Source organism: Myotis daubentonii, chromosome 19 (assembly GCF_963259705.1).
Source record: "Myotis daubentonii chromosome 19, mMyoDau2.1, whole genome shotgun sequence".
Taxonomy (NCBI): domain Eukaryota; kingdom Metazoa; phylum Chordata; class Mammalia; order Chiroptera; family Vespertilionidae; genus Myotis; species Myotis daubentonii.
In genome coordinates, this window is record NC_081858.1 from 16,449,936 (window position 1) to 16,463,823 (window position 13,888).

The 13,888-nt window shown below is 56.8% G+C and overlaps 1 protein-coding gene across 2 annotated transcripts in view; it reads right to left on the bottom strand.

Moving 5' to 3' along the window:
* KIRREL3 (kirre like nephrin family adhesion molecule 3) overlaps positions 1-13,888 on the bottom strand; it is a 456,656-nt gene that overhangs the window by 111,638 nt on the left and 331,130 nt on the right. The window lies entirely within an intron of this gene.

Below are 13,888 nucleotides of genomic sequence, written 5' to 3' on the forward strand. Positions count from 1 at the left end.
CAGCTCACGTTCAAGGCGTCTTGCTGAGCCCCGTGCTGCGAGTGAGTGGAGGGGTGCCTCCAGGCTTCTCTGCGCACACGGGCACTGCCTCCTTAAAGTGTGTAAACCCCCACTCCTCCTTTGCTTTGGTTACCATCCAATATTTATACTACACTTTAATTCAAGTAGCCAGTATCATTACTCTCCGTTTTATAAACCCGAAAACTGACGCTCAAAGAGACGAATTAGGCACGTCGTTCAGGGTCACATATGATACGCAGCAGAAGTGGGAATTGAACTTGAACTCTAGTTCTTACGATGCTACATGAAGCCTCCTCATCTCTCCTGGACCGTGAGGACGTTGGCGCTATGACCGGGTGGTGGAGGGAGGCCCTAGTACCCGGGTTCACTCACGTGGCCACTGATGCGAGGGGCTCATGGGTGGCCCCTTAGTCAGCAGGGGCAACACCTGGCTGAGCTCACAGGGAGGTTTGGAGGTGGAACTCCCTCAGCTTTCAGTTGTTCATGAAGCCGGGGGGGAGGGGCGGTGCTGGAAAGGCACCCCAACTCGAGCAGATAGCACCAACCCCTGATTAAAAAAAAAACCCCGGCTGCTTTTGTCTCACCGGAAGACTAGAACCTGGGAGAGGTTCCTTTAACATATTTCTGCCTTCTGAATGGCTTTTACTTTTTACTAAATTGGAACTGCAGCACAATATATGTGAATGATGAGACTGTGTAATACATTCCTGCAAATTCAGATTAGGAGCGATTATGACTTAAGTAAAAATAGTTGAGCACAATTCTCATCGCCATCTATCTCTTCGCTTCTTTTCAGTGTTCCCGGGGGCGCGGAGTGTGGGGAATGAATGACTTGCTGAGAGCCCGGGTCCCGGTGCAGGGAGGGGTTCAGGCCCACCTTGCAGGCTTCAAAGACGGAGGGAGAAGCCGCCATAAGTGGGTGTGGGACCTGCGGTGCAGGGAGACAGCCCTGGGACAGGAGGCCGATCTGGGATCAGACCCTGGCTCTGCCACTCGTTAGCTGTGTGGCTTTAGGTAAGTTTCTTAAACTCTCTGCGTCTTCCTTCCCCCTCAGCAAAATGGGCTTTATGATTCCTGCCTCATGGGACCGTTTCAGGTGGAACGAGATCGGGGAGCGCTTGAGTGGCTGAGTCCCGCTAGAGCCCGGTGACCTTGGCCTTCCTCACTCAGCCTGTCAGAGCGCCAGTGTCCTACCCCCCAGAACGGGAGCAAGTGCTCTTGGCCATGGCTACCTGAGAGGGGATTTTCCATGTGACAAGTGCTTTGCCAAGTGTGAGTCACCTGGGAGTCCAGCACGGGCTGGCAGGGGTGGGAGCAGGAGCCTGAGGGAGGCTGGGCCTCCCCTTTGCAGAAACAGCCTATAACCCGGACATGTGCCCTGACGGGGAATCGAAACAGCAACCTTGTGGTACACGGGGCGACGCCCGCCCAACTGAGCCACACCGGCCAGGGCTCCCGTACTATTAATATTACTTATTAATCATTGTATTATTTCCCATATGAGCCACGGTAAACCCACTTTGCCGGCCCTGTACAAAGAACTCTCACAACAACTCGTCGGTATGTAGTGCGAGCACCGTCTTACGGATGATGCCGCCGGGACTCAGAGACGCTAAGCGCTTTGCCCAAGATCACACAGCCAGGAAGTGGCAGAGGCGGGACTAGAAGGAGGCTCCCCTCTCCAAGGAAGACCCGGTTGACCAGCAGCCCCCCTGTCCCTTGAGCCGGGCCACACTGACCCTCGAGAGGGACGGGATCACCAGAAGCGACCAGGCCCCATGGCACATAGAGCCTTGGTGGGGCAGCCGTGACGGAAGTCGGCCAGTCCTCCCTGCCGGACCCTTCCTCGGCTCCCCAGGCACAGTCTACTTTCCCAAGGCTTCATGGGTGGGGTGTGGTCATAAATCATTGTGATGAATATGCGCTAAGAGCTGTGTGATAGGCTGGCGACATGACGTGACTCTCCCTGTAGGGGCCGAGGGCAATGGCTCAGGTCTCCAAGGGGGACCCTGGCCGCCAGGAAGGCCCCCAGGACGAGTCCCCTGTCCCAGGCTCGGGTGGCCTGCATGGAAGTCACAGAAGCCGAGGCCGGGGATCCTGCCTCGTGGCTGAGCCGCCTTCTCCAGAGCCGTTTGCCAATCTTAAGGATGGCCCTCCAGAAAGTCTCTGTCACCATGACGCCCAGCGTCCGCGCCCAGGGGGCAGTGTAGCAAGAATGTGCCTCATGCTCAGGCCGAAGGCAGTACCTGGCACAGGGCAGCTGCTCAGCAAACTCTCCAGCAAAGTAATCACGTGTGAGAAGAGCCAAGGGCAGTGATGGCAAACCTTCTGAGCTCGGCGTGTCAGCATTTGAAAAACCCTAACTTAGCTCTGGTGCCGTGTCACATATAGAAATTTTTTGATCTTTGCAACCATCGTAAAACAAAGACTTATATTTTTGATATTTATTTTATATATTTATATTTTTGATATTTGTTTTATATATTTATTTTATATATTTAAATTTATTTTATAAATTTAACAAAGAAAAATCAACCAAAAAAATGAGTTCGCGTGTCACCTCTGACAGGCGTGTCATAGGTTTGCCATCCCTGGCCTAGAAGGTCATCCCTGAAGAAAGTTATTCACTCCACTCTACAGAGGTGGCACCCGAGGCCCAGAGAGGGCAAGCCACACGCCCAAGGTCACACAGCCAGGTGGTGGTGGGAGAAGTGCCAGGGCCAGGCCTCCTTCACTAGACACTTCTCTTTCTGAAGGGGAAAAGTGAGGAACGTGAGGACCACGGCCCCAGGGTCAGGCGGCTGATCTGGCCTCTGAAAAGCTCTCCCCAGATGTCTTAGCTGCACGGAGTCTGCGTCATTGGATGCGGTTCTGTGGGGAGGGGATGGCTTTCACCTGAGAAGGCAGCACTGGCCGTGGGGGCAGCCGCTTCTCTCCAGCGCCCTCCCCATTGTCTTAGCAACACTCACCTCTTCCCAGCGCACCTGCACCTGCGCACCTGCAGCCCCCCCTCCCCGGCCCCCCGCCGTCCTCTCTGGGGAAGGGAGAGTAAGGCCACTGCTAATAAAGTAGGAAGAACAGAAACAGCCTCCCATCTGGTCTCCCACGTGGGTTTGATGGCTGCTGGTGATGGGGTCTGGGGGGGAGAGAGAGAGAGAGAGAGAGAGAGGCAGAGCCCGGCTGCAGGTCCCAGGGCGGAGGGGGTGGGTGGGCACACCCATCTGCCAACTACTAACTCTCTAAAGCAGGAGGGGAGAGCAAGATGGGTCCTTATATGTTCGAGCTCCTCCACGGAGCCACTCAGAGGAGAGCTAGGACTCAGAAGTTCCCTTGCTCTAGACCTGTGGTCGGCAAACTGTGGCTCGCGAGCCACATGCAGCTCTTTGGCTCCTTGAGTGTGGCTCTTCCTAAGCCTTAGGAGTACCCTAATTAAGTTAATAACAATGTACCTACCTATATGGTTTAAGTTTAAAAAATTTGGCTCTCAAAAGAAATTTCAATCGTTGTACTGTTGATATTTGGCTCTGTTGACTGATGAGTTTGCCAACCACTGCCCTAGACTCACTGTCCCCCCAAAACCCGTGTGTCCTCATTATCTTCAGGGCCCTTCCCTGCACGGCTGCCTCAGTCTCCCTAAGGGCTCCTCCTCTCCCCACAGAGTCCCCTCAGCTCTCAGTGGCGGGGCCCCGCTCTCGCCAAGAGCCGCACAGTGGGCCTGCCTGTCGCTCTGCGGCTCTGCAGTGCGGGGACAGCAGCCTGCCGCAAGCTGACAAGGCTGAGTTCACTTCGGTGCCGAGGAGGCGACGGGATCCGCTGAATGAAGTGGCCAAGTTTAGTTTTTAATTAAGCCCCCGTGGTCTTTAAGAAAGGTCACCGCCGCCGCCGTCTTCTTTAAGGCCAATATGAAGAGGCGTCCGAAGTCAAAGTTCTGCGATGGCAGCCGTGTAACTGGAAATGCCACAGGAGGGAACTGGGGGAGGGCGGAAGAGGAAGCAGGCGGGAGGCCCCTGTCACACTGCTCTGCCATCAGCCTCACGGTTCCCATCGGGAGCTCCAAGGAGGGCAGGTGGTCCCCTCTGTGCTCTCCGGGACCTGCCCCCACAAGTGCCTTTGGGGCTTGTTGCCTGCTGCAGCAGTGAGCGATTGGGCAGTGGGTATGAACGGGGCAGGCTGTGGCATCGCATATGTCACTGACCGCCATTCTTCTGCTCCGACTCCCGCAAGCACTTTTCTACAAACTTGACCAATACTGCGTCGCTGGGAAACACAGTTCTTGTCTCGAGCGGCGCACAACAGCCACTTCTTCATTCCCTGGCAACATCCTGGGATGATCCTACAGTGAAAGCAAAGACCTGCGCCTGGTTCTACACAGCCCAAGAGAAGAGGAGGTGCGGGGGGCGGCCAGCACCTTTCTCGTCTTTCTTCCTCTTGCTGGAAAGGTGCAGCCGGCGGCTGTAGCTTCAGCAGCCGTTTTATGCCCATGAGGTCTGAGCTGAGCAGGGAGGCCAGTGTTCAGGACGGGCTGCCTGCCCCCTCTAGCCTTCATGTTACGTGAGAGGACAGGGGGCCCCTCGCTTGTTTGGGCCACGGGTACTCTGGACTCTGAGTGACAGCTTGATGGCCCACTGTGCCCTTCACTCCTAGGGGGCTGTGGGGAAGTCACTAGGTGTCTTTGAGCTCCAGTTTCTTCTCCTCGCAGTGGGAATCAGAACTCTTGTTTGGCCTTGGAGGCCTTATCTCTGCCTTCCAGGGTCGGTCACAGGCTTCGGGGGGAATGCCCCGCCCCTCAGTCTGAAGGTCACGTGGTTTTACACCCCAGCAGCGGCCTCCCTCCCATTGTCCTGCGGGTAATTGTTCCCGGACAAGGCGCGTGCCTGCCTTCCGTCTTCAATGGCTTGCTAGGCTGTGATCAAGTCCCCTCGCGGGCTCCCATTTTTTCTGGGGACACAATGGCTCTTCCCCGCTCGCCCAGGCCTCTCCCTCCTCCTGGGTGTGGAGCCGGCTGCTGTTTCAAGGCGCTGAAAAGGAGGCTTCAAAGCGTCCCACACCGGCCCCTCTAGGCTCTGACTCACAGAGCCGCTTCTGGAAATCCTCAAAAGCCTCACTAACCTGCTGAGCCGTCCCAGAAGCGGGAGTCCGTGCCCTGTCTCCAGGGCTTTCAGCTGCGTCCATTGTCTCGGCGGCCTTGCGCCTGCTCCGTGCCTGGCCCCCGATGGCCTCTCCGAGGCTCTGCCTGCCTTTCTTTCCCTCCCGCTTTTCTTCTGCTCTGTTGCCTTTAACTCTTGACGAGGAAAGGTGGCTGCTTTCTTGGGCATGGATTCCCTCACCCCCCCTGGTGTGGGTCCCCACGCCACCCCTTCCTCTCCTGGCTTTGGGCTGGGTCTGGGGCAGGCACACGGGCCATAGAAACGAGGCCCCAGTGGCTTCTCCTTCACATGAGAACCTCTAAGCCTGTTGTGCCCAGTGAATGTTCCGGAGTCACCATGAGCCTCTGCAGGGGACCTGCTTACAGCCTTGACTAGGTCAGTGCCAGGCCAGGGTCTCCAGGATGCTCCCCTGGTTCCAGTCTGTCACTGACCACCTTCCCAGGGGCGAGCCTCTGCATGAAGGGGCACCACGGGGAGACCCGGAAGACCAGGCCTCTACTCCTCAACCCCAGTGGGGTTTCCACTGTTTCTTTTTTGTTTTTCTATCCTCACTTGAGGATATGTTTATTGATGAGAGAGAAAGAGAGAAAGAGAGTGAGAGAGAGAGAGAGAGAGAGAGAGAGAGAGAGATTGTTGTGAGAGAAAAATATCGATCGGTTGCCTCCTGCACGTGTCCAGACCTGGGATTGAATCCTAAAGCTATGTATGTGCTCTGACCAGGAACCAAACCTGCAACCCTTTGGTGTACAGGACAACGCTCCAACCAACTGAGCCACCCAGCCAGGGTCGGTTCCCATTGTCTTGGTCTATATCCAGGGCTTTGACTTGATAGTCACCGTCTGTGATTGGCAGCATCCCAATGGTCCCCGTGTCCCTGGCCTCAAACCCTTCAAGTGTGGGCTGGACCCAGTGACTTGTGTCTAGTAAACAGGATACGGCCAGCAGGATAAGATGTTACATCTGTTACGAACGACTGTGACTACTGTGTTCTGTCTTGCTGACACACACATGCTTTCTCGTGTTTTCTCGGCTGCTTGCTTTGAAGAAGAAAGCTGTGTGTTGGAAAGGCCTGTGTGGTGAGCACTGAGGGTGGCCACTGGCCAAATCCAGTGAAGAACAGAGGCCCTCAACGCCACAGCCTGCAAAGAACTGAGTCCAGCTGACAACTGTGTGCGTGCATGGGCTGTAGCCTTGGGGGCAACCTTGAAGCCAAGGAGCCAGCTGAGCCATGCCTAGGTTCCTGATCCATGGAGACTTTGTGATAATACATGTGTACTGTCTTAAGCCGCTACATTTGGGGTCTTTTGTTACGCAGCAGGAGATAACTAATGCAGGTCTTTCTTAGCTTTAAAAAAGTGTTTGTTTTGCTCTGCTATAGTTTGACTCAAGTCTATGTTTAAACTTAAAGCTTTCACATCCATGAGCCATTTTGGTGGTGCATTTGTGTGCAGGTACACACACACTCACACACACATACACACTCAAATCTATGAACTGTCCAATTCCCTTCACCCCTATTCCAAACATACATGATCAGAATAAATGGAAGAGAGATATCCTATATAATAAAACCCTAATATGCAAATCAACCAAACTGCAGAACGACTGGTCGCTATGATATGCACTGACCACCAGGGGGCAGATGCTCAATGCAGGAGCTGCCCCCTGGTGGTCAGTGTGCTCCCAGAGGGGGAGCGCCACTCAGCCAAAAGCCAGGCTCACAGCTGGCGAGCACAGTGGTGGTGGCGGGAGCCTCTCCCACCTCTGCTGCAGGTGGGCGGTAAGGAGCGAGGGATCCCAGACTGTGAGGGGTCCTGGGCTGGGAGAGTCCCGGACTGTGATGGGGATGTCTGCCTGTGGGGATTGGGCCTAAGCCGGCAGTCGGACATCCCCTGAGGGGTCCTGGACTGTGAAAGGGCGCAGCCTGGGCTGAGGGAACTCCCCCTCCCCCCAGTGCACGATTTTTGTGCACTGAGCCTCTCGTAGTGAGATAAAGCTCCAGGGAGGCGATTCATGGTTTCTATTAGTAGCCTCAGTAACACTGGAATTTCTGCTAGAAACCCAAAGATCCATAAGGGGCTTGACCCAGGAGGCCCCAGGCATCTTCGTGCACCTTGCCTCACACTTTAGTCCTCAGAAAAGTGTTACCTATTTCTCCCGTGAGAATGACTGCTCCCTATCCAAATCCCCCATTCTTTTACCTCTATATCAGAGCACATGTCACATTATATTTTAATTATTGATATGCTCCCTCCTCACTCTCTCATCTCCCTACTGATCCCCTAACCCAGGAAGCTCAGAATCCAGTGACATCTACGGGAAATCATCCAGGATTTCAAAACCATCGTCAGAAGCAAAATATAAAACCTTTTGTACCCCCCTCACCCATCATGTTCCAGGAAGCCAACACACAGAGCAATTTCTCCAACCTAGGAAGTCATAAAGAGATGTATTTATGAGGCGGCCTCTATCGAAGCGAGGAATTTATGTCTCTTTATGCTCTTGTTGAGAATAATCACTGGTTGCTGCATCAATGTGATGTCATATAATTTAAAAGCCCTTCAGAGGAAGGATCAGAAAGCGACTGGCAGGGCCTGAGCCGTGGCGCCTTCGGTGGTGGCCGCGCCTGGGCCCGCTAATGGCCGGAGGCGACGGGAAGGCAGCTGGGAGCACCTGCAATCTCATCTCGTTTCTTCCCAGGCACCGGGGAAGAAAAGCAATTTGTTTGCTCTCATGCTCCAAAGATGAACTTCCCGCGCTCAATCACACGTTATTATCCCGATGTAAGTCAATTTACCTTTGAATCTGAAGGCTATTTTCTTCCTAAATGGCTAATTATGGGAGATAGATGGCTGTAAACAGAAGCCTTCTCCTGCGCCACTCAGCAGGCCCTCCTCCCTGTGGCACCTGAGGGAACCTGGGAAGGTGGGCCTGGCTTTGCCCTGCCTTCTCCGCCCCATCCCTGCGCCCCTGTCCACGCTTCTCCATCACCCTGCAGTGCCATTAACCCTCCCACCCACATTCTCAGACAACGTTCGGAGTTCCACCTCCCTGAGCCCTGTCTGCGGCTGAGCCCCAAATCACAGCTTCCCTGTTGAGCTCATTTTGGGGGGCGGTGTGCCCCGGAGCCGACCACCCTCCCAACGTGACCCACCTTCCAAGACAGTAGCCGCTCATGCAGCAGACGCAAGGTGTGGAACCCAGAGGAGAGAGTGCGGGGAGCGAGGGCCGCTCCCGCCTCAGCACGCACGCAGCGCCTCCTTCCTGTCTACCCCCTTTATCCCAGTCTACCCTGGCACACAGTAGGTCCCCAATAAAGGCCAGCTCCTTCCCTCCCAGCTCCCCCTCCCCTCCTCGGCATCTGGCCCTCCCGAAGGACACTGTATTGGAAGCGGACGTCAGTCAGAGAGCTGGGCACACAGGACGGTGTGGATTTCAGAAGACGAGGGTTCCCTGAGCATCTGTGATGAAACAGGTCTCCAAGGCTGCCTCTGATTCTCTGGCAAGGTGCCGAGAGTGACCGCCTGGCCCAGAGGGGCAGCAGCTTTCCCGTTACATGATCCACACCATGCAGCAGCTGATGGCTGTTTGTCTACCAAAAGGAGGGATGGCTTCCCTCCTCCTCACAAAGAGGAATTTTTGCCCAGGGCAGTGGCAGAGGGGTCAGCCGGCGGCGTTTCTGTTCGCCCTTTGATGCATGCTGAACCCGAGGCTCTGGAGACTGGCACTGGGTGTGTTCGCTGCCAGGGGTGCCTCCAGCCAGGGGAGCTTTCAGTGTGCGGGTTACCGAGCCTGTGGGGTGTGGGGTTATTGGGGAGGAAGCACACCTTCTGGTCCTCTCCCCCAGGCCTGGCCCTGGGCCCTCTGCATTTCCCGCCTGGAACACAGATGCCATAGTAACAACCTGGAGGACTCGACAGCGTGTCTTCGTACATTGTGTCATGCGATCGTGTCTTCATACACTATGTCATGTGATCGTGCCTTCATACATTATGTCATGTGATCGTGTCTTCATACATTATGTCATGTGATCATATCTTCATTCATTATGTCATGTGATCATGTCTTCATACATTATGCCATGTGATCGTGTCTTCACACAGTATGTCATGTGATCATGTCTTCATACATTATCTCATGTGATCGTGTCTTCATACATTATGTCATGTGATCGTGTCTTCATACATTATCTCATGTGCTCCTCACCACCATCCTGGGAAACCACCCTCAGCTGACAGAGGAAGAACAGGCTCAGAGAGGCCAGTGCTCAGCCCAAGGCCACACAGCTAGTAAGTGACAGAGTGGGACCTGCATCCAGGTCTCTGCCTTCACAATTCCAGGGCAGAAAGGAGGGACGAAGCTCCAGGATCCGTGTGGGAGCCTCCCCCTAGATCAGCCGTGGGCAAACTACGGCCTGCGGGCCGGATCCGGCCCGTTTGAAATGAATAAAACTAAAAAAAAAAAAAAAAAGACCGTACCCTTTTATGTAATGATGTTTACTTTGAATTTATATTAGTTCACACAAACACTCCATCCATGCTTTTGTTCCGGCCCTCCGGTCCAGTTTAAGAACCCACTGTGGCCCTCGAGTCAAAAAGTTTGCCCACCCCTGCACTAGATGAATCCCTTGGGCTGGGGTTCCGACGTCTGACCCTCACTTGGACTTGGAACCGTGGGGCCGCTGTTCGTTGCACATGTGCTACATGCCAGGCCTGCCCTAGGCAATGTGTACATCCATCTCCTCCCGTCTCCACCGCAGGCCTGGGAGCACGCGCTGCACCCCTAGGAGGTGGAGTCGGGGGCAGTTAAGGGCACTGCCTTTGTGGACCCGCAGCCACACCTGTGCTCTCTGTGCTGCTTCTGCACCCAGAGGCTTCGGACCGAGGCCGCAGGGCGGTGGGCAGATGTGCACAGATGCGGCCGGAACCCCTGGTGTGTGGGCCCGAGGCTGCACAGAACGGTGCCTCCAAACAACAGCGTCTCCGCTCTGCCAGGCTGCAGCGTTGGGAACGGAAAAGGAACGCAAGGTGAGGTGACATCGGGCAGCAACGTCGGACACAGGGCCGCAGGCCTAGGCACTTACCCGGGAGCTGCCCTCGCCAACATGGCAACCTCGCTCGGGTACGTAACCTCTCTGAGCCTCCTCCCATCACGGCAGGAAAGGGAGACCAGGCTGACAGCGGGACGCAGGAGGAGCGATGGAATGGCCTATGCGAAACTGCTTTGTAAACGACAAAGTAGCAGACGCGATTATTATTACTCTCCCTGCCCCTCAGCAAAGAGCCACAATCACAGGATCAGACCATGCACAGCACAGGGGGTCCTGCCCCATCCCTCAGCCCTGTCTCCCGCCCTCCTTGGTCCTGCCCTTTCTATTCAGTTCCTCCCACCCTGTTGCCTCTTCTCCTGCATCCCTGCTCTCCCACCTCCCCCCGCCTCCCTGGGGCTCTGTGGGTAACTCGTAACTAGTAACTGATGGGCTGGAGAGCTGGGACCCCAGGAAACCACATCTTGGGTGCTGCCCCCTGAGCCCCTGCCAGGTTCCGGGTTTAACACAGTGGGTCCGGGGCCCAGCAGGCAGTGGGAGTAACGGAGTGGCCATGGTATCCAGGCCTCAGATCACCTGGGTCCGGATTCCCATCTCAGAAGGTGGTGACTGCTGTCAGGGAGTGATGTGAGGGCTGGGGCCCAGTTCCAGAGAGATGATGGATGCGAGGCAGGTGCCAGGAGGGCGGCCCAGCTCCCACTCCGCGGCTGAGAGCCGCCAACAGGGGCTCTGCTCGGGCCCATGCCCGGCACTCCATTTCCCAGAGACAACCGGTGCGTTTTAATAATGTCTGCTTGGGTTAATGAAAGTTGTCGGTTTCACTTAATAAATACATCACCATGCTTGGCCATACATATCCGTCATGCTGGGCCTGGCGCTGGGTACACTGCCAGGGGGAGCAGAGGGACGCTGGGAGCTGGGGAGAGATGCCGGGGCTGTGAACACGGGGCAGTCAGTGGGGAGCCAGGTTTGGGAGAGCCCCGGGGGGAGGTTCCCTGGGGGGTTAAGCAGAGAGATTCCTCCCCATGCACCTTTCCTCCAGGGCCCACTGAGAGGCAGACAGGCAGAAGACATCCAGACAGGCTCCCGCTCCTTCTCCAGCTCAGACTGTCCCCTTCGAAGGGGCGCTGGGAGGTAACGTCTCCAGGTGGACTCGGGCCGACCCGGGGAGGCATCCCAGGCCACCACTCGCAGGTCCAAGTTCCCAAGCCAAGTGATCGGTACGAGATTGGCAGCGAGGGGAGGGGACCCAGGGCGCGTTTAACATTCCGGGGCCTCTCCTCAAATTCTGCAGGGCCCTTGCCATTTCCAAGCACTGCCACCACAGGAGGGACCGGCACAGCGACCGACAGGCGATTTCTAGCTGGAGCAGGAGGCTTGAGACCTGCCCTCACACTGCCTGCGATTCCAGGGCGGGTGACTTCACCCCCAATGTTGCCCTGAGGGACCCGTTCGTCGCTTCCGAGGGGCTCTCCTGGTCATCAGTGACCCAGCCACAGGGCTGGTCACGGGGCTTAGGGGCAGCCATGCCTCCCAGGGGCCATGGGAGTGGGTGGGCCTCAGCCACAGGGACAGGCTGGGCTCCGGCTCCAGCGGAGGGGAGTGGATGGAGCGGCTGTGCTGAGGTTGGCCCTTATGGTGGAGGCTGGAGGGGCAAGGCCATCAGCTGGCTCGAGCACATTTCGGCGTCAGACCAGGTGAGTCTGTGATGGTCGGAGCTGTTTTGGGATAGAAATGTGGACACTCTTAGCTACAGAGGAAGGAGTGGAGGGGCCATCAGGAGGGGCAGGTGAGGAGGCGGGAGCTGACCCCGCACATCGCCCTGTGCTGGGAGGGAGCAGCCTCCGCGAAGGTGGCGTCCCTGGGAGCAGGAACCCTGGCTCCCACGCACCTGGAGATGAGCAGCCCTCCCCACTCAGAGAGCCGTGCTGCCATAATCATTCGCTTGCTGTTACTGTCCCAGGGGCTTCCTCTGTCCTCAGGGTAGTAACTCTCGAGCATAAGGTCAAAGCAAGGCTGCACCGTGGCAGCACTTGGCTCTCCATCCTTCCTGCGCGCCTCCTATGGTCCCATTTTACAGATGGAGAAACCGAGTCCCCACTCCTTGCTCACAGGCCGAATCCACCCCGGATGGGCCACCCCTCCCTTCCCCTCTTTGAGTCCCAGTCCTGTAAGGTGCACGAATGAATAGAGAGGGGCCCTGAGACAGGACTGGCGGGATCCCCAGGCACTCCTCGGGGGACGCCCTGCCCTGCAGCTGCAAGGCTGGGGAAGAGAGACCAGGGCCACAACCAGCCGACAGCCGACAGCCACTTAGTTCTCTCCAGAGCCTTTCTTGCCCCACCCGGCCAGCCTCTTACTAACCAGAGGTCAGGGTGGTTGCCAAGGCCCCACCCACACCCCTTCGACCACCCCCCCTAGGGCTGGGTGACCGGTCCAGGGACAGGGCTGGCGCTGGGTGGGTGCAGACCCGGATGGTCTCAGAGCCCCCACAGGAGCCTCCCACCCACCTGGCAGGTTCAATACCGCAGCGTCTGTGAAATCTAATTAGTGCAGCCTTCCTTCTCCCGCCCTGCCTGGGCTCCTCCCCTCGCTCCAGGCTACCCGCGGAACTAAGCTGCCTAAGATCACCTCATTAAATCCTCTGACCTTGCTCTTCCACTGCGTTTAGCCCCTGGTGCCCTCCTGTCTGTGGGAGGTTCACGTCTGGCCCCACCAGAGCGGTTCCCAGGCAGGTGTCTCAGGAATGCGCCTCCTCGCCCCCCAAACGAGGTTTCCGTAGCCACAAAGCCGCTTTCTCCTGAGCATGACCATCCAGAACCATCCATCCACACAGATCCTGGCTCCAGTGGGAGCCCCCATGTCTCCCCTCTCCCTGCGGAAGGGGATGGTGTCCGGGTGGGGCAGGAGGGAGGTGGTGCAGGGCACCAGCAGAGAGGGCACCCTCAGGCTGGCACGGTGATGGCAGTTTCCTGGGGCTACGGCAGTGACCCAGGGTGCGTGCTCCTGGTGCCCAATGGATGGGCGTTGGGATGCTCATGGGGAAACCAAGCCTGGGGCAGGAGGGGGGCAGCCAGGCTGAGGACGCCCCCTCTGCCTTCAGGCAGTTCACTCGGTGGCCCTGGTAACAAATGAGCACCCCGGGGTGGGCAGCAGAAACACCCAGGCCTGGGGGCAGTTACTGAAGAGAAATGCAAAGTGTTATAGGAGACCCGGAAAATCGTCCACAGACAGAGCGAAAGGGACTTACTGCCAGGCCTCCCTCCTCACTAATCCTGCTACATCGACAACGCCCATCCACCTTGGTGCACATCACCTCTGCTGAGGCCGGGACCCCAGGAAGGAAGAGGGAGGAAGGGAGGGGCAGCTTCTGAAGGACTGAGGTTTAGCAGACACACCTGTGCGGCTCCAGGCAGCTCCCTCAATGTCTCAGTTAGCCTCTTGCCAAGAGGGCTAATGCCTGTCTCCAGCCACCCCCCCCCCCCGGCCCCCCACCTCCCTGGGGCTGGCGGCTGGGTTAACTACTCATTGCGTAAGTGGCACCTATGACTTACAACTTCCTGTTGTCTGTTGCAAGTGTGACCATCATGGCTAGCTGCCTTGGGAGATGTGTGAGAACGGTCTCTCTCTCAACCCACCTGACTTGACTTGGAGGCCAAGCGTGGTTTCATGA